Source organism: Periplaneta americana, chromosome 1 (assembly GCF_040183065.1).
Source record: "Periplaneta americana isolate PAMFEO1 chromosome 1, P.americana_PAMFEO1_priV1, whole genome shotgun sequence".
Taxonomy (NCBI): domain Eukaryota; kingdom Metazoa; phylum Arthropoda; class Insecta; order Blattodea; family Blattidae; genus Periplaneta; species Periplaneta americana.
The window spans coordinates 5,597,313-5,623,544 of record NC_091117.1 but is presented as its reverse complement, the minus strand read 5'-3'; positions in this window follow the sequence as shown (position 1 = coordinate 5,623,544).

Below are 26,232 nucleotides of genomic sequence, written 5' to 3'. Positions count from 1 at the left end.
CTTCATTAAGGGATTTGTATAGGTCTTTCTCTCTAACATGATAAAATTAGGGTTTGTGGAAAATCATCAAAATGTGGAAATTCATCTACTTCATTTTCATCATCAATTTCATCTTCATATTGCAACCATTTCTGCATAATTTTCCAAAAATTAGGATCAGTGGACATAACTGACATGGTGAATATGTTTGCAAAACTGTGGGACATAATAAAAACTTATTACTGAAATAAATTAAACACGAAACATACAACAATATTGAAATGGACGAAGTACTACGTAATACGATATACCAGTCTGTGAAACAATAGTACACAATAATTATATACCGGTAGTTCAATAAGGAACAGCGGTAACAATGCATTGAACAGATATAGATTACAACCATATTACAGCACATCTGAAGAAGGACTAAAGAAAACATAGCTCTAAGCAGTGTTGCAAATGTTCAAGACACAAAATAGCATATCAGCCTAACAGACCAGTAGTTCGGGTTAAGGGTTAACGTCCCTTTTAAACTAAAGAGGTTATTCATAGACGATAAGATGGTAATTGTAATTCTTTATTTAAAGGACCATTTTAATCTACAAAACCTATTAACTGGGATGTTAAGTTTATAACCATCTTATTACTATTACTAACCATACTTTACAGTACATCAGTTATTCATAGATTTCAAAAAGGCATATGACTCGGTTAAGAGAGAAGTTTTATATGATATTCTTATTGAATTTGGTATTCCCAAGAAACTAGTTCGATTAATTAAAATGTGTCTCAGTGATACATACAGCAGAGTCCGTATAGGTCAGTTTCTGTCAGATGCGTTTCCAATTCACTGTGGGCTAAAGCAAGGAGATGCACTATCACCTTTACTTTTTAACTTTGCTCTAGAATATGCCATTACGAAAGTCCAGGATAACAGAGAGGGTTTGGAATTGAACGGGTTACATCAGCTGCTTGTCTATGCGGATGACGTGAATATGTTAGGAGAAAATCCACAAACGATTAGGGAAAACGCGGGAATTTTACTGGAAGCATTAAATCCAGACGTTTGAGATGGGCAGGGCATGTAGCACGTATGGGCGAATCCAGAAATGCATATAGAGTGTTAGTTGGGAGGCCAGAGGGGAAAAGACCTTTGGGGAGGCCGAGACGTAGATGGGAAGGTAATATTAAAATGGATTTGAGGGAGGTGGGATATGATGATAGACATTGGATTGGTCTTGCTCAGGATAGGGACCAATGGCGGGCTTATGTGAGGGCGGCAACGAACCTCCGGGTTCCTTAAAAGCCAGTAAGTAAGTAAGTAAGTAAGTAAGCAGGTAAAGAGATAGGCTAGTAAGTAAATCACGAAAAGACAAAGTATATAATTATGTCTCGTGACAAGAATATTGTACGAAATGGAAATATAAAAATTGGAAATTTATTCTTTGACGAGGTTGAGAAGTTCAAATATCTTGGAGCAACAGTAACAAATATAAATGATACTCGGCAGGAAATTAAACACAGAATAAATATGAGAAATGCCTGCTATTATTCGGTTGAGAAGCTTTTACCATCCAGTCTGCTGTCAAAAAATCTGAAAGTTAGAATTTATAAAACAGTTATATTACCGGTTGTTCTGTATGGTTGTGAAACTTGGACTCTCACTTTGAGAGAGGAACATAGGTTAAGGGTGTTTGAGAATAAGGTGCTTAGGGAAATATTTGGGGCTAAGAGGGATGAAGTTACAGGAGAATGGAGAAAGTTACACAACACAGAACTACACGCATTGTATTCTTCTGACAAAACTTTTTCTAAGACTGTACTTATCGGTATTTTCGGGTAAGTAACTATATAGCGTCAATGGTAATTTCAGTTTTTAGTCTCTCAATTAAGCAAAGGTTTGCGTGCCCTGAATCTACGATATGGCACTCTCAGTGCCACTTTCCTTTCGAATAATGCCTTGATAACCATTTTATAGCTTCTTGAAAGTCCATCGCCTTCGAGCCACAAGGAACCACGACAACCTCCGGGGGGGGGGGGGGATCTGTAACTCAGTTGCGTGACAATTTTTTGCCGCGGAAGGATACCTCTGGCCCCCAAGAGCTCTGCAACCTTCCACTAATTTCTGTGTTCACACGGTTATGTAAGAGCGGGCACATAGATCACGGCTTGGTTGATACAGCTCAGGTGAGATTTATACAGTAATGAGGGGGCCTTGGAATCTTATGAAACTGGGAATTAATTGGACGCTAAGGTCGGTGCCCGTGCGGGAAGCATTCAAATTCCGTCAAGGCTTGCAAGCTACGAGATAATATTCACACAATTCTACGAATTTAACTTCAGTCGAGGCTGTTCGCCACAGCCTGGAGCAGATAAGATCTGTGATCTCTAAATTATGACAAGCGGAAATGAAGTGTATTCAGAAACAGTCAGTTGCATTTACAGCTTAAAAATTCTATAATTATGGCTACATGACGTAACTGTTTTCATTTTATTTATTTGTTTGTTTATTTACTTATTTATTTATCTATTTTATTCATTTATTTATTTAATAATATAATCGTTTACTTATTTATTGTTTACTTGTTTATCTATTTATGTATTTATTTATTTATTTCCTTCTTTATTTTTATGTATTCATTTATTTACTTATTTAATAATTTAATAGTTTATTTACTTATTTGTTTACTTGTTTACGTGTTTATGTATTTATTACTTATTTATTTTTTAGCTATTTATCTATATATCTATTTACGCATTTATTTATTTATTTATTTATTTATTTATTTATTTATTTATTCATTTATTCATTCATTCATTTCTTCATTCATTCATTTATTCATTCATTCATTTCTTCATTCATTCATTTATTCATTTATATATATATATATATATATATATATATATTTATTTGTTCATCCATCCATCCATCCATCCATTTATTTATTTATTTACTTATTAATTTATTATTTACTCATTTATTTATTTAATCACATAATCGTTTACTTATTTATTTGTTTATTGTTTACATATATACTTGATTATCTATTTATGTATTTACTTACTTTATTCTTTATTTATTTACTAGTTTATTTATTTATTTATTTGTTTATTCATTTATTCATTTATTCATTTATTTATTTATAGTTCACTCATTTATTCATTTATTCATTTATTCATTTATTTATTTATTTATAGTTCACTCATTTATTTATTTAACGACATAATCGTTTACTTATTTATTTGTTTATTTTTTACATGTTTACTTGATTATCTATTTATGTATTTACTTACTTTATTCCTTATTTATTTATTTATTTATTTATTTATTTATTTATTTATTTATTTATTTATTTATTTATTTATTTATTTATTTATTTATTTATTTATTAATTTATTTATTTATTTATTTATTTATTTATTTATTTACGTATTTACTAGTTTATTTATTATTTATTTACTAGTTTATTTATTATTTATTTATTATTTATTTATTTATTTATTTGTTTATCCATTATTAAAATTTACAAAAATCAAAACACAAGCCACTAACCATGCCGACAGCATGTGAAAGTCTATAAAAAATTGAGCATCACGGAGCAATGTGGTCAAAGAGTACATATAACACGAGTATACACTAACTTTTAAAATAAATTATCAAGAAGGCTGTAGAGATGAGTATATATTCGCATTAGATAGACTGTTTTTATTCGTACGAAAATGAGCTTTTTCTAGTGGTTACGCATATATAGTCACAAAAAGTGTTCATACTCATAAGTACAAACCTCGAGAAAGTACTTGAGCTTTATTCTTACCACCCAATGCATTGAATGTTCATCAACAGACCTGTTACCATGGTAACGGGAACCAAAACAATCTGAACCTCATTGCGCGTAACAAATGCTTTTTACAGTAATTCTAATTTATAAATTGTTATGGCAGTTTTAAGACGAGAATTCCCTTTGAGTAGCGATGTATGTGTAAATGTTGTGTCATGAATTTCAAGCACATGTGATGTGTTATTAAATACTTAACAAATGACTTACTGCCTGTGTTTATAAAGTCTGAGGCAAAACAGCATTGTGTTTCGACATACAATGGTATTGTTTTGTATCTTTAGAGCTGGACACACTCTGGCACAGGAAACATTACGATTTCTGCATTTGGTCACGTAAGTCAACGTTGCTGGGCAATGATTCACACTTGATGTTTCCATTGAAGACTATTCATAAGGAGAGCAATCAAAATATACTCGACTTAACTGTCAATAACATTGCTCTGCGAAATTTAACCGATTTTTGCTTATCTGATTCTTTCGTGTGCTAATCAGTGGCGTAGCGTCAATGTAAGCTAAAAAGCTTAGCTTCCCCAGTTAATAATAATTTCATAATAAACCGGCAGTTTATGGAGAAAATTATTTATTAATTTTAATAGAATTTTTATTTACGCGTTAAATATTGTGATGCGGCAGCTCAGGATGATTTGTGATGCAGCAGTAAACAAGAAGCCTGTACACACCAGCTTCCAAGCAGGCTGGTTTCTTCTGTGTAATCCACCCCGCAGATTTTCCATCCCTTTCTAACTAAACTACCCTGGTCGCAAGGCTCGCAAGAAGCTAGCTTTAACATTTAAAATAAGTAGTTTCCGCGTTATCCCTTTTCGTCAGTTGTGTTCAGTTGAAGTGTTAGTGTGCATTGTGGCTGATATAATAAGTAATGAGCGAAATAACAGTTCCTGACACTAATTTACTTGAATTTTTTAGGACAATTGTATTATCAAGACTGACTTACGAACAAAAGTGTGATTTAAAAAACAAACGACCGACTCCCTTGCTGTGAATGAAGGACACAACCAAAAGACAGACGCATACTTACGTAATGATACTAATATTGTGATTTCTCTAAGTATGACAGGGAGTGAGCTAATGGTATACGTATACGTGTCTATTTGTTAAGAGATATGTGTAAACCGTGAAATCATATTTTACTACGTATCATTTGAGGTCATGCCTTATTGGTGTTACTTGCGATGTTCCAACCAATCTTCGACTGCTGACTTGAAATTGACTACTATTTATTTTAAGACTGTATTGTAATACGTTATCTCATATTATTGCATGAAAGACAACTTAAGTTAGTTTCCCCTGCTCAAAATTTCATGCTACGCCACTGGTGTTAATATTGTGGTCCTGATCATAAATGGTGGGTTAAAAGTCGCTTTCCCCAATATTCGTTCTTAGGTTTCATAGTTTTACATTATACAGGGTGTCCCATTTATCTTGTGCACCTATTATAACTTTTTTGTTTGAATAAATATTGGAATTTTTGTTTTTGAGCGTTACGTTAGAACAAGGGGCTAACATGAGTGTAGAGATTTCGTGCATGTAACTACATTATGGTACAAGATACACGTGACGTCATCAATTTTTCATATAGCACTACATACTTTAATCATGTTATATTGATTACCCACATTAAGACGAGTTCAAAAATGTATCACAATGTCACCTTCCCAGTCAATAACAACTACTTTAACGTAATAGTTTTCGATTGCTCGTAAAATTCATCTTCTGGGAATAATAAGTTAATTAAGTAGTAAAATATCGCTGCAATCGAAAAGTATTGGAAATAATTTTGAATAAGGAACAAAAACAAGTTTCTTTCCCAGGCAGGATTCGAACCACGAAAGTCTTAGTTACCAGTCTATCGTGCTCTGCAGTGAACAAGGCTCTGAAATCAGCTACAAGGGTCGGTCCGGTTTTTTTTTTTTTGCCACTACTGTACATACTCTCCTCATAGTACAGAGGTGTGAAAATTATTAGAATATCTTAATTTTAAAGGTTTTTTAATAGTTCCTTCACAAATGTTCATTGAATTGATGAATATTGGTATATAATATTACTATACCGATGTATGATATATTTACTACTAACAATGCCGGAAAGCATTGTTGTACATTGGTATTTTTCTTATTTTACAATTGTTATGGGAATTCAGAAATTATTATATTATGTTGGCGGAATTGGAAGCATAAAAAATTAATTAAGAAATGCTTTAAACAAATTGTTTTTTGCGTTTACATTGTTGTGAAGGTTCAAATGAACGTATACATACTAGGTTCAAAAAGTTCCCGGAATTTGCTAGTATCATAGAAACAACGTACCTTAAACACTATTCTACAGCATTCCCTTCAAAATAGTTGCCTTCCGCAACAACACACTTTTGCCAACGCGTGTAGAGTTCCTGGAAGCAGGCCTGGAAGCCATTTTGTGAAACCCGTCTTAGTGCTCTCGTCGCGTTTGCGATAACCTCTTCAGCATTGAATCTCCGTCCTTCCAGATGACTTTTCAGACGGGGAAACAGAAAGTAATCAGGTGGTGAGAGATCAGGAGAGTATGGTGGATGATCCAAAGCAGTTATGTTGTGCCTGGCAAGAAAATTCTTTACAATAATTGCGCGATGAGCAGGTGCATTGTCATGCATAAGGAACCAGTTGTTTTCTACCCACTTTTCTGGACGTTTCCTTCTCACTGCGTCCCGGAGGCGACGGAGGGTTTCTACGTACAATTCTTTCGTTACAGTACTACCTTCTGGAATGAACTCATGGTGGATGAGACCCTGAAAGTCGAAGAAAACTCCCTTTGGAAGTGTCCCTAGGAAATTTTTGCTTCCGAGGAGATGTTTTCGATTTCCACTCAGAAGACTGTCGTTTAGGGACTGGGTCGTACAAGTAGCACCAAGTTTCATCTCCAGCAATAATTTTGTTTAAGAAATCACCATCTTCATCAGCCATACTGATCATATCCCCAGCAAGAGCAAGAGGAGTAGAAATACTATTCTACTCCTCTTGAGCAAGAGTCATTCTTGTTTCTTTCTGTTCTGCCGACAACATTTTCGGAACCAACTTCTGAGACACGTAATGCATGTTGAGATGCTTGTGAAGAACATTGTGTAATCTTAATGTCTCTGCAGGAGTTTTGTGTTTGTACGTTGCTCTGTGGACGTTAATTACAAAATGCGACGAACAAACAAAACACTATGATAAACAATTGCCTACAACTCAAAACCAACAATCGCCATTATCAACAAACTTTAAGGAAATGACATCATGAATGTTACCAACAAAACAAATGTATAACATCCCTTGTTATATATTAATACGAAAAATGGTAGTAAAATTCCGGGAACTTTTTGAACTAAGTAGTACATCTGTTTTGTGCATATAATTTTTTATGTTTCCAATTCCGCCAACATAATATAATAATTTCTCAGTTCCCATAACAATTGTAAAATAAGAAAAATACCAATGTACAACAATGTTTTCCGGCATTGTTAGTAGTAAATATATCCTACATCAGTATAGTAATATTATATATCAATATTCATCAATTCAATGAACATTTGTGAAGGAACTATTAAAAAACCTTTAAAATTAAATTTATTCTAATAATTTTCACACCTCTGTACGTGTTGAAAGTGTTCGCCACCTTATGTTCTACCAGGTGAGTCCAACAACTAGAGAAGATATGAAAAACAGAATTAGAGAAGCCTGTGGGTCTCTCAGCTGTGCTGAAGTGCAATTACGAATATTAGGAGCTGATCAGAACATTGTCTAGCACAGGGTGGCATACATTTTGAACATTTACTATGAAGAGTGTACGTACATGAACAACATACGGCATTTCTCAGAACATACCATTTCTGTTGCTTTGTGAGTAAACAATGAAAGTTAGAAGAAAAAAAGTTTCAGTAAAAGTTGTTTCTTTTTAAAAGTAGTTTCCAATGGTACCTTCAATGACCCATGTTCTCATTTTAAATTTCGAAGTTGACTATAGTACCCCTACTTCCGGTTTGTTACGAGAAATGGTACTACCACCAATCGATTCCTTACATAGATTTTGGTTATCAATTTTTTTTTATGAACAACCATTATCACATTGTTTTTGAGAAAAAACGCTGATACGGGTGGTCTGAAACACCTGGTATATACTGTATACAGGGTGTTTCCGAGGTGGTGTTACAAACTTTCAGGGATGATGGCGAAGGGCACATGTATCAATTTGAGATAAGGAACCGTGGTCCGGTAATGACAGAGTCGAAAGTTACAAGCAAAAATAGTTGTGTGGAAATGAAATAATTTTATTGCTCTGTACACCTTATTTATGTGTATTTATCTGTACATCTTACACATACTGTATTCATCTGACGTTGTTTACGTTGTCTACTTACAGTATTCCATTCAGTGCGCTGTCTGAGGGGTGGGGACAGGAAACTACACTAAAGCAATGCAGATAGCGTAATGTGTAACGGACATGGTCGGTCCTGATATGCACGTCTGTAGACAGCAGTGTATGTGTACAAGTTGCAGTGTCCAGTCGATCAGTCCTAGTGAAATGGAGGAGTACACGAGAGCGGAATAAGCAGACCTGATTTTCGAATACGGATGAGCCAATGGGAACAGTAGACAAGCTCACAGATTGTATCGGGGCAAGTACCCACGTAGGAGACATCCGGCCCATACCGTCTTTCCACGACTGTTCCAAAGGTTAAGGGAAGGAGGGCACGTGGTGCCAAATTACAATTCCATTTCCAGACAACTATTTTTGCTTATAACTTTCGACTCAGTCATTTCCGGACCATGGTTTTTTATCTCAAATTGATACATGTGCCCTTCGCCATCATCCCTGAAAGTTTGTAACACCACCTCGGAAACACTCTGTATATACCTATATATACTTTTTGTCTAGCTACTTCGTACAATGAAAAAGTAAAAACGCATAATCCACATAAAATACCTTCAGTATCTCTGATTTCATTTCGCAACAATGGAAATAAAACAATTGAAATCAAGATTCATGACGTTAAACTCTATCCTTACCTCAACAAAATGGTGTTTTCAATTTAATCTAAACATTATTTCTAAAATAGTTCTCACTTCTTATTAATTGTACTAGCCGTACCCGTGCGCTCCGCTGCACCCGTTAGAAATAAATATAAAGTAATTACACAATTAAAATAGGACATTTGATCCAGGGAACATTCGTGTTTGATAGAAGGATAAATCGTTTAATATGTTACTTAATTTAAATTGCATCCAAATAACTAAAATGCGATCATTTTGGTCCAGAGACACTCATTTGGTTCAAGGACAATTCCTTTAACATGTTTCTTAATTGTTATTACATGCAACCATACAGTAGTTTAATGAAGATTGACATCATTTAGATTTAATGTGTATATTTTATTTTACTTGTTATAGGCTTCCATTGAATTATGGTAATAACTTAATTTTAACCCTTCTTTTCTACGTATTCAGTAAATGGCGCTTGGCCCAGTATGGTACTGAACCCTTCAAATAACTTAAATTATATTATATTATATTATGTTATATTATATTATATTATATTATATTATATTATATTATATTATATTATATTATATTATATTATATCAGAAGTTACTGTAATAATATTATAGCATTATGTCCATCTAGAGAAACTACACTTTCCAATGGTGAAATAATAATTAATTATACAAATCGGTTAATTTAGCTTCCGATATTACTTCATACAAACACAGAAACATTCTCTGTAGGCTATCTTTCATAGCTTTCGATTGTTGCTGTCCAAGGCCCCTTATAGACGAAGTCATTTGTTTTGTAATTCATTACACGGCCTTAGATGGAAGTTATTTTAATTTTAAAACTCATTTATCTCATTAAATATCAGTCCTATGAAAATTTTTCATGGAATAAAACTTATCGCAAATTATTTTTAAAGAAACTTTTATAATGTAACATTTTTCACAAAAATGAATAATAAGCGAGATATTTCGATTTATTTAATTCAGGATCCCTTATAACCCCCTTTTAAATAATGTATTTTGAATGTCATGTAGCCTAAAATATAAGTTACAACGAACTTAATTTATATTCCAATTTTCATCGAAATCCGTTCAGCCATTATTGCGTGAAAAGGTAACAAACATACAGACAGACAGACAGACATACAAACAAAAATAAAAAAAAGCGATTTTCGGTTTCAGGGTGGTTAATTATATATGTTAGGACCAATTATTTTTGGAAAATAGAAAATTACCAGAAAAATTTCGGCTACAGATTTATTATTAGTATAGATATTTGTAACTACAGAATCGAAAGTATTAAACATTATATTTATTGTTTTATTTAATTTTGCTGAATTGGAATTTATTGTTTCCTTTCTTTGAGTGAGTCATTCAATTAAATCAAGTAACCAAAGACTAAATTAAATTCCAGATTCCTACTCCGTGAAAGAAATATGGCAGAGAATCAGAAGCCTTGGCGTTTGTAATTGCTATGGTTTTCTCCAAGGTCCGCTGTAGCATGCCCAGGCTTATTTATTCCTTCAAGTAATTGCAATTACACAGAGTAATTATTGTTGTTACTTCAGTCAGCCTCAAGTTCTTTGTTGTTTTGTGCTTCATTTTACCATGCTTACAGCTCTGCGCATTCAAAATGGTTTACAGACTCCTCTGTAGATGGTAGCACAATGCAGTTACTAGGACAGAATACTCAACAGATGGCAAAACAGTCGCGTGGTTCTCAGAGTCCCTGAGACGGTAAAAGTGACGAAGTTTGAACAATAACCGTATGAACAGAACATACGTCATTGTATCTGTCAATACGGCGGTTGCTGTCGTCTGCGATACAACGAACTTTTCTGTTGATTTTCGAGTTCGTCATTTTTTTCCCGGTTATTATATGCTTATTTAAGTTGTGTTAACTCTCGCTAGTGGTTTTATATTTTATTTTATGCTCGACCATGCCGATATGTACTAATTATACACCTGGTAGCAGACCTTTAATGCATGTCATTAAAGTACAGGTCTTCAGCCAATGATAACTCAGCTTACAGGTGTTCAGCAATGACAAGTCAGCTTTGTACCGTTATTAAAACCGCAAGTATCGATTATTCTCGGATATGCAATCGAAAGAGAATTAGCGAAAAGTCACGGAGGCTGGAAATCCAATACTGTCGCAGAAGGTTATGTTCTGTTACTATAATAATTAGCGTTAATTGTAAATAATATTCAAATAAATTCAATTTGTCATCTCGTTTTTCAATGTCGAATTTAATAATCAAGGTTAAAATATTATAATATTATCAAGTTTAACGGGACTACGTCAAGGTCAATGACATTATTGTTCCTCGGAAAAAATCAATACTTTCGCGTCTGCGCACATCTCACAATTCACGACCTAGAACAAGGTCACTTCCGATCTTGTCAGGTACAAATAAAATGTATACATCTGAATACCGGTAATTTCAAGTTAGAAATATGGTCGAGCATAAAAAGTCGTATGAAACTCGCCTATAATGGTAATTAAGAAGCTCGTATGAAAATTATGAAAGTCGCTTGCGCTCGTTTCATAAATATCCATACTCGCTTCTTAATTACTATCATTATAGGCTCGTTGTATAATGTACTATTATCCGTCTTAGTATTTATTTTATTATTGTAAATATTTTTGTTTTATCACTATTATTATTATCATCATCATCATCATCATTATTATTATTATTATTATTATTATTATTATTATTAATGAATTATTTTGTATTACAATCTTTGTATCATTTCTGTCACGATTATTTTATTATTATTATTATTATTATTATTATTATTATTATTACTACTATTATTTCTATCTTCAGCATTATTATTTGATCCCTGTAAAATTTACGTAGACTACTGGACTGTACCCGAGCACGAGCATATGCTCATTTCGGGTATATATTGACATGTATTCATTTCAAATGTAAATTGTAAATAAATTTGAATATATTGAATTTGAATATCTCTCGTCAGTTATTTCGTGTATGTAAATATTCATACTAATAAGGCATGCATAAAGTATGTGTATTCTTTGATATAGAAAAAGCATCCGACACTGGACTGAAGGGTTTATTATAAAATTACTCGCTGGAAATTTACCCGATTCATGCATTCCTATAAATAAGCAGCTATCTAAAGCAACAGAACCTTCAAAGTCAAAATAAATCGTCAGTACTCTACTAAACTACATACAGGGTGATTCACGAAGAAAGGTAAAAAATTTTGGACGTGAATTCTGAAGTCATTCTGAGTGAAAAAGTTCATATGAATATAGGTCCGTTTTGGAACGGTTACGGAGATACGGCTCTTTGATTTCACAAAAACTTCTGAGACTCCATTGTACCAACTCGCATTTAGAGACAGATAACGGACAAATTTAAAGTTTATATTCACGTATGCATACATACCTAATATTCTAGACGTCGGGGTCGATGTTTTCGCATATTTTCAAAGGTACCTCCTTCTGCTTCAATGCACTGTTACGCTCGGGCGTGAATCGCGCTCATCGCTTGGGAGAGTTGGGCGTTATTCTTTATGCCGCATCCAAAATACGGTCGATTAGCACCTCTCTCGTTTCCCCCTTCCTTTGCTATACCAAGTCTTTCATCCAACCCCATAGACAGTAAGTACTCTTAGATATGGTACCCTTCTATTCGGAAAGCGTCGTTCATATTCAGCTACGGCACGCAAGGAACTTCCATCGCACAAACCATAAACACACACAATATCGGCGTATTCTGCAGTCGAAAATTTACAAGGCATCTTGAAAAAGACAACTTAACACTTCCGATAACTGTACCTGTATAACTACTGTACTGTAGTAGCTGACTGAACTGCTGTGAACTGGTAAGTGATAGTGTAATAATGCCCCACCACCCGGTTTGTTTCTCTTCTCTTATCTACAGAGGTGTGAAAATTATTAGAATAATCTTAATTTTAAGGTTTTTTAATAGTTCCTTCAAAAATATTAATTGAATTGATGAATATTGGTATATATTACTATACTGATGTAGGATATATTTACTACTAACAATGCCGGAAAGCATTGTTGTACATTGGTATTTTTCTTATTTTACAATTGTTATGGGAATTCAGAAATTATTATATTATGTTGGCGAAATTGGAAACATAAAAAATTATATGCACAAAACAGATGTATACGTTCATTTGAACCTTCACAACAATGTAAACGCAAAGAACAATTTGTTTAAAGCATTTCTTAATTAATTTTTGATGTTTCCAATTCCGCCAACATAATATAATAATTTCTGAATTCCCATAACAATTGTAAAATAAGAAAAATACCAATGTACAACAATGCTTTCCGGCATTGTTAGTAGTAAATATATCCTACATCAGTATAGTAATATTATATACCAATATTCATCAATTCAATGAATATTTGTGAAGGAACTATTAAAAAACCTTTAAAATTAAGATTATTCTAATAATTTTCACACCTCTGTAAATCCCTCATAATGCAGATACCAATGTTACGTCATTCATTGCGATCGGTGACCTTGTCTCAAGTGAGCAGCATATGGTAACGTCTGATTCACATTGGGGCGAGACGTTTTACCAAAAAAAAAATGCATCTAGTTCGAAAACGGACCTACGTTCATATGAACTTTTTCACTTAAAATCCTAAATGTTTTACCTTTCCTAGTGAATCACCCTGTATAAATACAGGAGTACCCCAAGGAGCGGTTCTTTTCCCAACTTCACACATCCTCTACCCTCGCCACGAAAACTGTCATTTCGTACAATATGTTGACCATATCATCATTTACACTTCTAATTGGAATATAGAAAGGGCTGACATCTGAATTGTTTTCTTTTAATTGGTTGTTTTAAGACGTTTTCACAGAGCTCCCACATTCTTTACTTGAGTTTTGGTGAAAATTTGGAAGGGAGGAGAGTGCAAGTTAAATGAAGGGAAACCAAGTGCAGGCATACGCAAATACATACACACCAACCAATTCAATATACTTTTATAAACATATGATGATTGGCTGGACTACTCCCAGCTAGTATTCTGGTTGGAAAACTTTCTGTATGACTCAGGTTATAAGTGTCAAGAAACGAGTTTAATTTACTTACACGGAATCTTTTGAGAGATAATAATCTATGTTTATCCGTGACTCTGTAGCGACATCCCAGACGAAAAATTGTCCAAGATCAAGTCTCCATTGCTGGCCGAAATGAAATGAACGTCATTTGGAAATCCGAAATAGATCCGAAATGGCAAATAAATTCGTGACCTATTTCTTTTAAAACTCATTCCAACATTTATCTTAAGGCTTTAGGACAACTATGAGAAAATTACGAAGGGGAGTGTTCTGAAATTAATTTAATACGTTGAAGCAAATTGGTTCATTAATATTCTTTGTAGGAGATTCCTAGAACAAATTGGCCCTTCGCTGGAAAACAATTTACATTCTACAAGGTAAACAACTCTGGAACGTTCGATTAGAGGAGGATTATATGAAGGTAAGTAGAACGGTTCTGAACACTGAACGCAACAGTCGCTGATAATATCAGCGCTGGAGAGCACTGGAACAATAATGGCATAGAGCGCACAATGGGAAAATATCAGCGCAAGTGCAGGTTTGTCCCGGGTCTGGCCTTCAAAAAGACAGTCAAATTTTCAAAATTATGACAAAACTATCATAAGATTATTATTTTCGGTTAAGTTTATTTATATACATTCGCTCCAGAATATGCCATTAGGAAAGTCCAGGATAACAGAGAGGGTTTGGAATTGAACGGGTTACATCAGCTTCTTGTCTATGCGGATGACGTGAATATGTTAGGAGAAAATACACAAACGATTAGGGAAAACACGGGAATTATACAGGGACATCATTTTATTTTTACTTCAATTTTTATTGTACCTGAGTTTTTTAATGTATTCACTCCCACCCCTTCTACTAATGAAGTTCAACCGTCCTCCACACAGATCCAAGACCGCATATATAGTCATAGTAGCCTTACGGCCATAGTAAACAGTACGTTCCAAAAATATGTTCGCGTTTTCCAGTGACGAAAGAGCTTTCAATATTGAATCATTTTCGCACAGGTACTGTCGTCCATTTGCCTATGTCGTATTCTGGTTTCCCCCACCAGCTTTTATTCGCCAGCTAGTGGCTGAGCTGTCTTAGCTGTTTTCTGAGAACATTAATTTCTGTTAGGAATTGGACGTCTAGTAATATTATACAACTGTTTAAAATAACCTACATAAAAGGGCCTGTCACATGATTTCCTCCCTTTCTACGACCCTACGACATAACCACTTGGACGGACAGCAGATAGTATGTCTGAGTAATTTTATCTTTTCGGATCGGGCAGAAGTGAAGATTGAATTTACAGTACGTAAGGTACTCTTTTATAGAGTAGGTACAGAATTATTTCAACATGAGTTACTTGTACGAAGGACGAAACTGGTAATTGGGATTAGGTACAATAGTCTATAGTGCGATAATATGCACATTAGAACTGAAGCCTATATCGAAATGAACGGCCACCATTTTAAAAAATTTGTTTAAATATCCATATTATGATTATTTTTCAATTTAACTTCATTCTCTATATTGTACGCTAATGTGCTGTAGACAGTATAATATACACTACATAATGAATACGTCCAAATGGATAGCTCAGTTCGTGAGTAAAAACACTCATTGTTAATACTGTACTCTACTTTGATTAAACAAAAACCTAATGAAAATGATCAAACTCAAAAGCGCAATATTTCCTGATTTACGTAAATGGATGCACTACTTTTCTTCCCTCCTATACCTAGTAAAGTGATTTGTTTGTATATTACACCAGTATCATCGAACTCCAGTCGTAGAAGGGGGTAGCAAACGGCGTTGATCCAGAGGTATAGGCAAGTTAATATTTAAAATGTTAGTAAAAATAAAATGATGTCCCTGTACTTGAAACAAGTAAAGCGATAGGGTTGGAAGTAAATTCCGAAAAAAAAAAAAAAAAAAAAAAAAAAAACTAAGTATATGATTATCTCTCGTGACCAGAATATTGTACAATATGGAAATATAAAAATTGGAGACATTCTTTGAAGAGGTGGAAAAATTCAAATATCTTGGAGCAACAGTAACAAATATAAATGATACTCGGGAGGAAATTAAACGCAGAATAAATATGGGAAATGCCTGTTATTATTCGGTTGAGAAGCTTTTGTCATCTAGTCTGCTGTCAAAAAATCTGAAAGTTAGAATTTATAAAACAGTTACATTACCGGTTGTTCTGTATGGTTGTGAAACTTGTACTCTCACTTTGAGAGAGGAACATAGGTTAAGGGTGTTTGAGAATAAGGTGCTTAGGAAATATTTGTGGCTAAGAGGGATGAAGTTACAGGAGAATGGAGAAAGTTACACAACACAGAACTGCACGCATTGTATTCTTCACCTGACATAATTAGGAACATTAAATCCAGACGTTTGAGATGGGCAGGGCATGCAGCACGTATGGGCGAATCCAGAAATGCATATAGAGTGTTAGTTGGGAGGCCAGAGGGAAAAATACCTTTGGGGAGGCCGAGACGTAGATGGGAAGATAATATTAAAATGGATTTGAGGGAGGTGGGATATGATGATAGAGACTGGATTAATCTTGCTCAGGATAAGGACCGATGGCGGGCTTATGTGAGGACGGCAATGAACCTGCGGGTTCCTTAAAAGTCAGTAAGTAAGTAAGTACGCTTTAACATCTCTGGTTATATCGGTGTTTAGGATCTGTGAGTATACCAGTACGCCTTTTCTGCTATTGTTGTATTCTTGTTTGTATTGTGCGTTGTAGAATGGAGAGGGCCTGTGTTCATGTAAGTGATTTTTAGATTTTGATTAATGTTTATGATATTGGTGATTGAGACGGTGATGAATCATGTTACGTAAATTTCCAATCCGCCATTTGTCTTTTGTGACTGAGGTAAACCATGAAAAACCCCAGGCAGATTGCCTGGCACAGGATTTTGAACCTTGGACCTCTCGAATGCAAGTCTCAAACGCTACTGACTGAGCTAAATCGCTTGGTTCATTATTATTAAGTAAGTACTAATAACACAAGAACTTGGCGCATACGATTTAAGAAACTCTGAAAGTTTTCATTGGCACCCTATAAACATTCTATGTTAGAAATCGTTATATTAAGGCATAAATTTATAACAATGTCTTATTGAATTTCGTTCATAAAAACCGAAATATATTTTATTTGTATTCACATAATATATAACTAAAAGATCAGATAATTTTTACTGAATTGTTTTCGGCAGATGCAGAATACAAAACGAATTTATATTAAGAGGTTAGGTACAGCTTATAGCAGTAAAATTTTGGAAATATTCAACATTTTTTCCTCCATTACTGTATCTTGTACAATAATGAAAATTAGTATGTGTAAAACACTGCCCTTCTGCTATATGAAAAAAAAAATTTTTACGATTAAAAAAATTATTTACATTTTTTTTTTTTCAAAATTCAGTTCACTGTGCAGTGATGAAGCGTTTCCCACATAACTCAAAAACTATCCAACATTCTGTGATGAAATTTTTTGTGTGCATTTATTCATGTCATATCTACAATATGATGCAAGATCACTTCTCTACCTTTGATAGATTGTCTGATAAAAAATAAATTCATTTTAAAAAATGGTCAAAATAAAAAAAATGTTATTTATTAAGGAATGTAGTTGAAAGAGCATGATATTGTAAACATGAATTTCAGCAATAAAATAAAAGAGAGAGAACGTGAAAAAGTTAACAAGTTTATGAGTTATGAGGGAAACGCTTCATCACTGCACAGTGAACTGCCATCACTCTGAATTTTGAAAAAAAAATATATATATATAAATATTTTTTTTAAATCGTAAAAAAATGTTTTTCTTATAGCAGAAGGACAGTGTTTTACACATACCAATTTTCATTATTGTACAAGATACAGTAATGGAAGAAAAAATGTTGAATATTTCCAAAAATTTTACTGCTGTAAGCTGTACCTAACCCTTTAAAGAGTTGTCATTTTTCAATGTCTCCCGTGGCAACAGAAATAATAGGTTTTCCGAAAATTTGAATTTGAAACTTTTTCGCTACTTTAATGTCCTGGGGTAGGGGGGAAGCACATAAACTGCATTCTTTACACTACAAAAAAAAAAAAAAGAAAAGAAGTCACATGGTGTCAAGTCAGTACAAATTATTACAAACTCAAGGTTATAAATTTTGAAAAAATTAGCTACGTCAATAAAAAAAAGGTATAATGACATTTTTAATGAAAATTAACTTATGTTTGTTGCTAAAATTGTATGGTATTTGTGTTATATTTTTAATAATTAGACAACATACCATATTTTAATTTGAAAACTCACTTGCGGATCCCTGACTATTAGTTCTCGGACCCCCAGGTGTCCGCGGACCACAGTTTAAGAATTACTGTTCTGAAATATTCCCTCTAGCGGAATGGGAACAAAGATTTTCACAATTCACGATGTGTAGAATGCAATTAACACCAAAAACATTTCCATATTCCATAATATTTTGGTTAATTTTTTTAATGAAAATTCCTAGGTCTGACCGGGACTCGAACGCGGACCGCCTGAGTGAAGGCTAAATGTCTCACCACTCAGCCACAGAAAGAGACTTGATTGTAGCCTACTGAGCCTATTAGTTACCAGTGCTTAATAAGAAAGCATATCAAAGAAGGCAAGGAAGTATTATTTCCATAAGGAATAGGAAAAACAATGTATATTTTTTGTTATTATATTTAAGAATACGTAACATAAATTCCGCCAAATTACAAAAATAGCCTCGCGGATGTCTCGTAATATACGAGATCCTACGCAACTCTGCAAGAGCAGTAGCTGGCCTCTATTTATTCAAATCGCTCCTGATTGGAAATCTATATCAATCAACTTCCTCGTGCTGATTCATTCGCCAAAGATTTGGCTGACCTTGAGTTCGGCTCCCGGTGTTACCAGCGCTCAGCAGCGATTAATGCAGGGGTGACCAAGCCGCCATCGACAAGGAAACAAAGAACAAACGGAAGAGAGATGAGAGAAATACAGAACATGGAGGAAAGCGATAAGGAAAGCAGGAAGGAAAACAAAAATGAGAGAAAAATGACGAAGTAACAAAGCAAGGTGGAAAGAATAAACAAAGGAAGAACGATAAAAGAAATTTAAAGAAAGTGTGGAAAGAAGGAACAAGAAGAAAAACATACGCAAAGACAGGGAGTGAAATGGATGACAGGAAAAGAAGAAAGACATAAGAAGAAGAATAAGAATACTATAAGGGAAAAGTGAGAATTAGTAGCATAAAAAAGAAGACAAACAAAAGAAGGAGATAAAGAATACTATAAGGGAAAAGAGAGAATTAGTGAGCAAAAGAAAATGAAAAAGACAAACAAAAGAAGGAGATAAAGAATACTATAAGGGAAAAGAGAGAATTAGTGAGCAAAAGAAAATGAAGACAAACAAAAGAAGGAGATAAAGAATACTATAAGGGAAAAGAGAGAATTAGTGAGCAAAAGAAAATGAAGATGACAAACAAAAGAAGGAGATAAAGAATACTATAACGAAAAAGAGAGAATTAGTGAGCAAAAGAAAATAAGGAAGAAAAATACTTCCGGCGTAGCTCAAACGGTCACTGTGTATCGATTTTTACCTCATCAAACCCCACTCATTTCACAATGTATTTATTCATTCATTCATTCATAGGGCGGGTCCTTCATTGCAAACCCAGCATTCTCCAATATTCGCTCTTTTTCTTCTTCCTCTTTGTCTCCTCATATGATCCATATATCTTAATGTCGTCTATCATCTGATATCTTCTTCTGCCCCGAACTCTTCTCCCGTTCACCATTCCTTCCAGTGCATCCTTCAGTAGGCAGTTTCTTCTCAGCCAGTGACCCAACCAATTCCTTTTCCTCTTCCTGATCAGTTTCAGCATCATTCTTTCTTCACCCACTCTTTCCAACACAGCTTCATTTCTTATTCTGTCTGTCCACTTCACACGCTCCATTCTTCTCCATATCCACATTTCAAATGCTCCTAGTCGCTTTTCTTCACTTCATCGTAATGTCCATGTTTGTCTCTCATATAATGTCACACTCCATACAAAGCACTTCACTAGTCTCTTCCTTAGTTCTTTTTCCAGAGGTCCGCAGAAGATGCTCATTTTCCTATTAAAAGCTTCCTTGGCCATTGCTATCCTCCTTTTGACTTCCTGGCAGCAGCTCATGTTACTGCTTATAGTACACCCCAAGTATTTGAAGCTGTCCACTTGCTCTACTACCTCATATGTTGTTACGTTTTATGTTACGTTACGTTGTATTTTAAATGGCGTTTACGGATCAAACACTACTAGAAAGTGCATTTATATCGCGAATGTCATCGTTTAGTTACATCGGAAAATATCTACCAGATTGTACACAAATTCTTTATCCACTGATGGGTACTTGAGTTGGCTTCATCCAACCGTTCCATCTATGAGCGACGAGCCGAAGATGTAGTTATTCTGCCGCCATAGGCGTTGCTCTCAGTGCACTATGAGGTATGAACTACAGTACATAGCACTGCATTATGACAATTTGTGGAGAAATGTTGGAATGTAGGCGAGGTAAACTCTAGTTCCCCGCCTGGATTCGAACCCGAGGCGTGGAAAACCGATGCTCTAGTCGGCCGTTTGACTACAATACACCAATGATACAAATATTGAAATACTACACATGTTTAGAAAACGTATTATATGACTTTCACGTGTTAAATTTTATGTTACCTTGTTAACATGTTTCGACCTGCTATCGGCCATCATCAGAACTGGTTCTTGCTGGTCTTGGATTCTTTTGTTTTGTTTCCTGTTGGGGGTGTGTTTGTGTGGTGTAATGTGGAGTCAAAGAGTGTGTGCGTGTTCTGAAATTGAGTTGTGTGTTGAGAATTTCATTTGGATGTGTTTTCATGTGTCTACATATTTCATATTGTTCTAGTGTGTTGAGTTTCTGGCTTTTTGGTTGGATGTGCAGAATTTCCATGTCTGTGTTGATGTCTTTGTATATGTGGTTAGCATTTGTGATGTGTTCCGCATATGTGAAGGTGTTTTGTAATTTTGTTATGGCTGTGATGTGTTCTTTGTAACGTGTTTGAAATGATCTGCCTGTCTGCCCTATGTAGAAGTTGTTGCAGGTGTTACATTTGAGTTTGTATACGCCTGTGTGGTTGTATTTGTTTGTTTGTGTTGAGATGTTTTTGTAGAGTGTTATTTGTTCTGTATGCGATGTTGTAATTTAATTCCTTGAATAAGGTTGCAATCTTGTGTCTGTTTTTGTTTTCGTATGTTACTGTGAGACATGGAAATTCTACACATCCAATCAAAAAGCCAGAAACTAAACACACTAGAACAACACGAAATATACAGACACACAAAAACACATTCAAATGAAATTCTCAACACACAACTCAATTTCAGAGCACACACACACTCTTTGACTCCACATTACACTACACAAACACATCTCCACAGGAAACAAACAAAAGACGCCAAGATCAGCAACAACCAGTTCTGATGATGGCCGATGGCAGGTCGAAACATGTTACCAAGGTAACATAAAATTTAACACGTGAAAGTCGTATAATACGTTTGTGCGAGATCGTGCGTATTTGCTTGTTTTCCGCACAGAACCAATACGCGGTAAGTGTGAAATACCACATTCAGTATTACCAACGTAACACACAGAACAATTTCCCTCTTCTTACCGCTTAAGCGCGGCATTCATTTTACTGCTTTAGGCTTTTAACATATTATTTTTAGAGACGTTTAACATAGTAATAATTATAAATTGGAAACTTACCACTGCAATTTCACCTAAATTGCACTGTTAATTATTGTTTTTAAATATTTGCAAAAATTAAGTAAAGTCTACTACTCCACGAAACTTATTGCATTCCTGATACAAGTAACATTAAGGAAGCCGTGAAAAAATCAACAAGACTCCAGATGCCGATGTTATTACTGCAATATTTTATACAAATAATATTGTTAAAATATTAAAATGAAAAATAAATCATTACATAACCTTACCGTTTGTTTTAAGTTCGCATTTATAGACTGGGGGGAAAAAAAAGACAGACGTGTATCACGGCCTGCTGGAGTATAGTAAACACAGAAAACATTTTATAGCAACAATGTTGAAGAAAGATATTTTGGTTTTCCGAAGTTGCCGTCATTAAACAGAAACCAACATGGAGATTCCATTGCAACTAATTAGAAATTCGTCTTTCAGGTATGTAATAAACGATCTTCGCAGAAAATAATGTATGATACACGAGCGGTATGTTTGTTTTCATGTTCTCGGAAATTAAAAAAGCTCAACTACGTTTTGCTTTTTCAATCTTTTCCTCGATCATGAAAACGTCAACATACCGCTCTTGTAACGTATATTACTATTTCCAAAGTGATATAGTGTTAAAAGTTGTGTAATCAAGATGTATTATACATGATATAAAAATATCGATATGTCGCCAATTTTCGGTGCGCAGTAAGGGAGCAGCGTAAACGAGATGGCCTGTATTTGGAGTTGAAGACGTTGCGACACAGAGATGTGGGTCATTGTCAGCGCCAGCGACTCATTAACGGACTCCATGAACATTGCGCCTCGCCCCGAAGGACGGGCCCCGCCGGGGTCGCGGCACGTAAACACTCGCGGCCCTGGCTGTAGCAGCGTTCACTAGTCCGCGAGGTTCTCATGAGTTGATTCAGTTGCCGATCAGGAACCGGAGGGATGGCCAGCGTCAACATCCATGAGTTATTGTTAATTCATGACATTGCCGCATTTTGTTTTGCTTTCACATCAGGAAATACACGCGGAGCACATAAACAAAACACCAACTGCACTGTTGACATGGCAACGTGTTGCTTTTGTTTCATTATTTAGGCCTACAGTCTTGTGGATAAATTCAAAATGAATATCTATATATATAATTTGAACTGGTAATGGAAATTACGGGAAAAAGGCTGAACGGATTTTAATAAATGACCCCTCATTTTGAAGCTTGGAACTCAAAGTTTTTCAGAAAAATAGTAGTTTTTAGTGAAATGTCAATTTTTCAACATAATTTTCCTATTTTCCAAAATCTATCCGTCCTCAGTTTTGAGAACTAGCTAATCGCATTTCAGAATAAAACAAAACACACACTACAGTAAACAATATTACACGAAGGCCATGATCTGCAAGAATGCTGACATATTTGGAGGTCAAATTAAATTGGTTATTAAAAACTTAACTTATTAAAATAATTTACAGGTTCGATTCTGTGGTGTGTAATTTTCTGGGTACAGCTGTGTATTGGATATTAAAAACTACAAAACTTGAGGTGGTTTGATGAAATTATTACCATTAGAAATGAAATATTATTGTAGTTAATGCCATGATGTGACTATTTTTCATTAATTATACATACTAATGCTATATTGATGATATGAAAGTGAAACTTTTGGGGTTATATAAGTAGATGTAGAGAATAACTTAAATTAGATTTTGATTTCTATATTTTACTGAGTGGCGGCTATATAGAATATATAGTATATGTTACTGAAAGCTACAAAACTTAGGTAAGATAATAATATTATTAAAAATCAAATATTTTTATAGTTATTAATCAAGTGGGGTTGGGTCTTTTTCATATATTTAATGACGGTGTGGTGTAGATATTTATATGCGTGGTTCTCTTCAGTATTGCCTCGAGAGAGAGTATCTTTCATTATTATGGAAGCAAATAGCTTTCAGAATGTCTGGTATTCTTAATTAAAAATAAATCTGAAAAATGTTTATTTGAACGTCTAATGAACTTAGTTTGCAGCATTTGCTGTACAAGCCACTAGTTAGATATAAACATAACACACTCATGGACTAGTGGTCAGAGCTTCTGACTACAGTTTTTGAAGTCCCGAGTTCGATTCCCGGTAAAAAAACATAGGAATTTTTTCTTAAAAGGAGAATGTTCGTGTATTCGTCCATGGTCTGGAAATTAGGTTAGGCTTAGGTTTGAGACTTCTCCTGGCACTTCATAACCATCCTATCATCATAATATCATCGGGGCAGCATAACTCCTGCCTTCCAGGCACTCCAACCTCAGAACGGGTTACAAATAAATCATTGCTAGGAGAGACCAGAAATGTCAAATGACAACGTGGGGTGGTATTTGAGAAAAAAAAAACATAACGCAAGCATACTACAATCTAAAGAGGTTCATGGCCCATTCACAATGAAAATTAAACATAAACGTAACAGAAACACAAGTTTGGTTTAATGTGGAACATTCACAATGGTTCACATAAACACTGACTTTAACATTATCCTAGACGTTAACATGAAACACTACAAACTTTCATGTTTATGCTTACGAGATTTTAAAACAACACACAATCATATAGCGCTGCAGTATACAGCAGAATATGATGAAATGACGTCGTTGTTATGTTTCCATGGTTACCAAGTAATTTATCTTTGCGGTCAGGTTACCAAATGGGATTATTCATAATGATTACACAACCACAGAGTGCTGACGTATACAACAGAATAGACCTGACGAAACGACGTCGTTGTTATGTTTCCATGGTTACCAAGTATCTTTCCGGTTATGTTTATGTTCCCATTGTGAATAACAGTATGATTTTTTTGTTTTTATGTACCGGTACGTTTTCATTCTTACGTCATTTTTAATTATTATTATTATTGTGAATGGGTCTGAACGATGTTCCGATTTTTTTTTAATTTGACGGTAATATTTGCATTTTTAAGTTAACGCTTACATTTTCATTCTAATGGGAATTAATTTCATTGTCGTGTTATTCAAATAAACCATTTCAAATGATACAAATAAACACAAACAACTTTAGGCTTTCAAGTTTATGTTTACGTGAAATGTAAGAAACTTAATATTCATTGAGAAACATTGTGCCTACGCCTTAAATTTAAAATAAATTACATCTTTCGACTTAAGATTTATACGTCCGTGAAAACCTTTGAAATCGATTTATTTAAGGGGAGAGGATGGTATTTTTTGGTGAAAAATGAGTAAATTAAAAAAAAAATTCTTTAAAATACTCTGTGATATGTGTGGAATGCATAGCATAACATTTTGTGGGTATTTGTGCCCTTATCGGATGTTGAGTCGCCATTTTTAAACTTCCTGCGTTATGGATTTTAAAATCACTCGTCCACTTTTATTGTTGTTTCCGGTAAATTACATTTTCAAAAAAAAAAAAAATGTTTCTTTAAAATACCCTTTGATATGTTTGGAATGCATTGCATAACATTTTGTGGGTATTTGTGCCCTTATCGGATGTTGAGACGTCATTTTTAAACTTCCTGCGTTATGGATTTTTAAATCACTCGTCCACTTTTATTGTTGTTTCCTGTAAATTACATTTTCAAAAAAAAAAATGTTTCTTTAAAATACCCTTTGATATGTTTGGAATGCATTGCATAACATTTTGTGGGTATTTGTGCCCTTATCGGATGTTGAGTCGCCATTTTTAAACTTCCTGCGTTATGGATTTTTAAATCACTCGTCCACTTTTATTGTTGTTTCCGGTAAATTACATTTTCAAAAAAAAAAAATGTTTCTTTAAAATAACCTTTGATATGTTTGGAATGCATTGCATAACATTTTGTGGGTATTTGTGCCCTTATCGGATGTTGAGACGTCATTTTTAAACTTCCTGCGTTATGGATTTTTAAATTACACGCCCACTTTTATCGGTTTCCAGTAACTTCATTTTTTTTGCTACATTGCCAGACAAAAATGGATATAATTTCTGAATTATTAAAGATACATGCATGAAATTTAGAACACACAATCTTTAGACTATTAGGATCTTTTCTCTGTAACAGAATTTTGTCCGTTTGTTTGCAAGAAAGGAAATCAGAAAATTGTTATTAAATTTTAATTGTTTATTTTACAAACGTAGGGATTAATATCAAAGTTCTGTTACAGACAGTTTGTAGAACATGCTTTTGGAAATTCATTGCAACAAAAAGTTTGAATCTATCTTTAAAAACGGCTTAGATATATCGGTTTTAGTACAATCCTCCATTGGGTATATTTTTTTCAAATTTGTGCCTCGAAATAATTTTTTTTTCAAAATATTTCTATTTAGTTGAGTTCCCACAGCTATGAGCTATCTACATACAAAAAATTAATATTTTACACCAAATAGGAAAAACGTTTTAACAAATACCATCCTCTCCCCTTAACGTAATTGCACTCTCTTTTATACTGTATAATATTATGTACAAATAAATATCCGTGTCGATAATCCTGATCATGGCTTGACTCGTTTTGTCCGAATCTGTCGACGAAAATACAG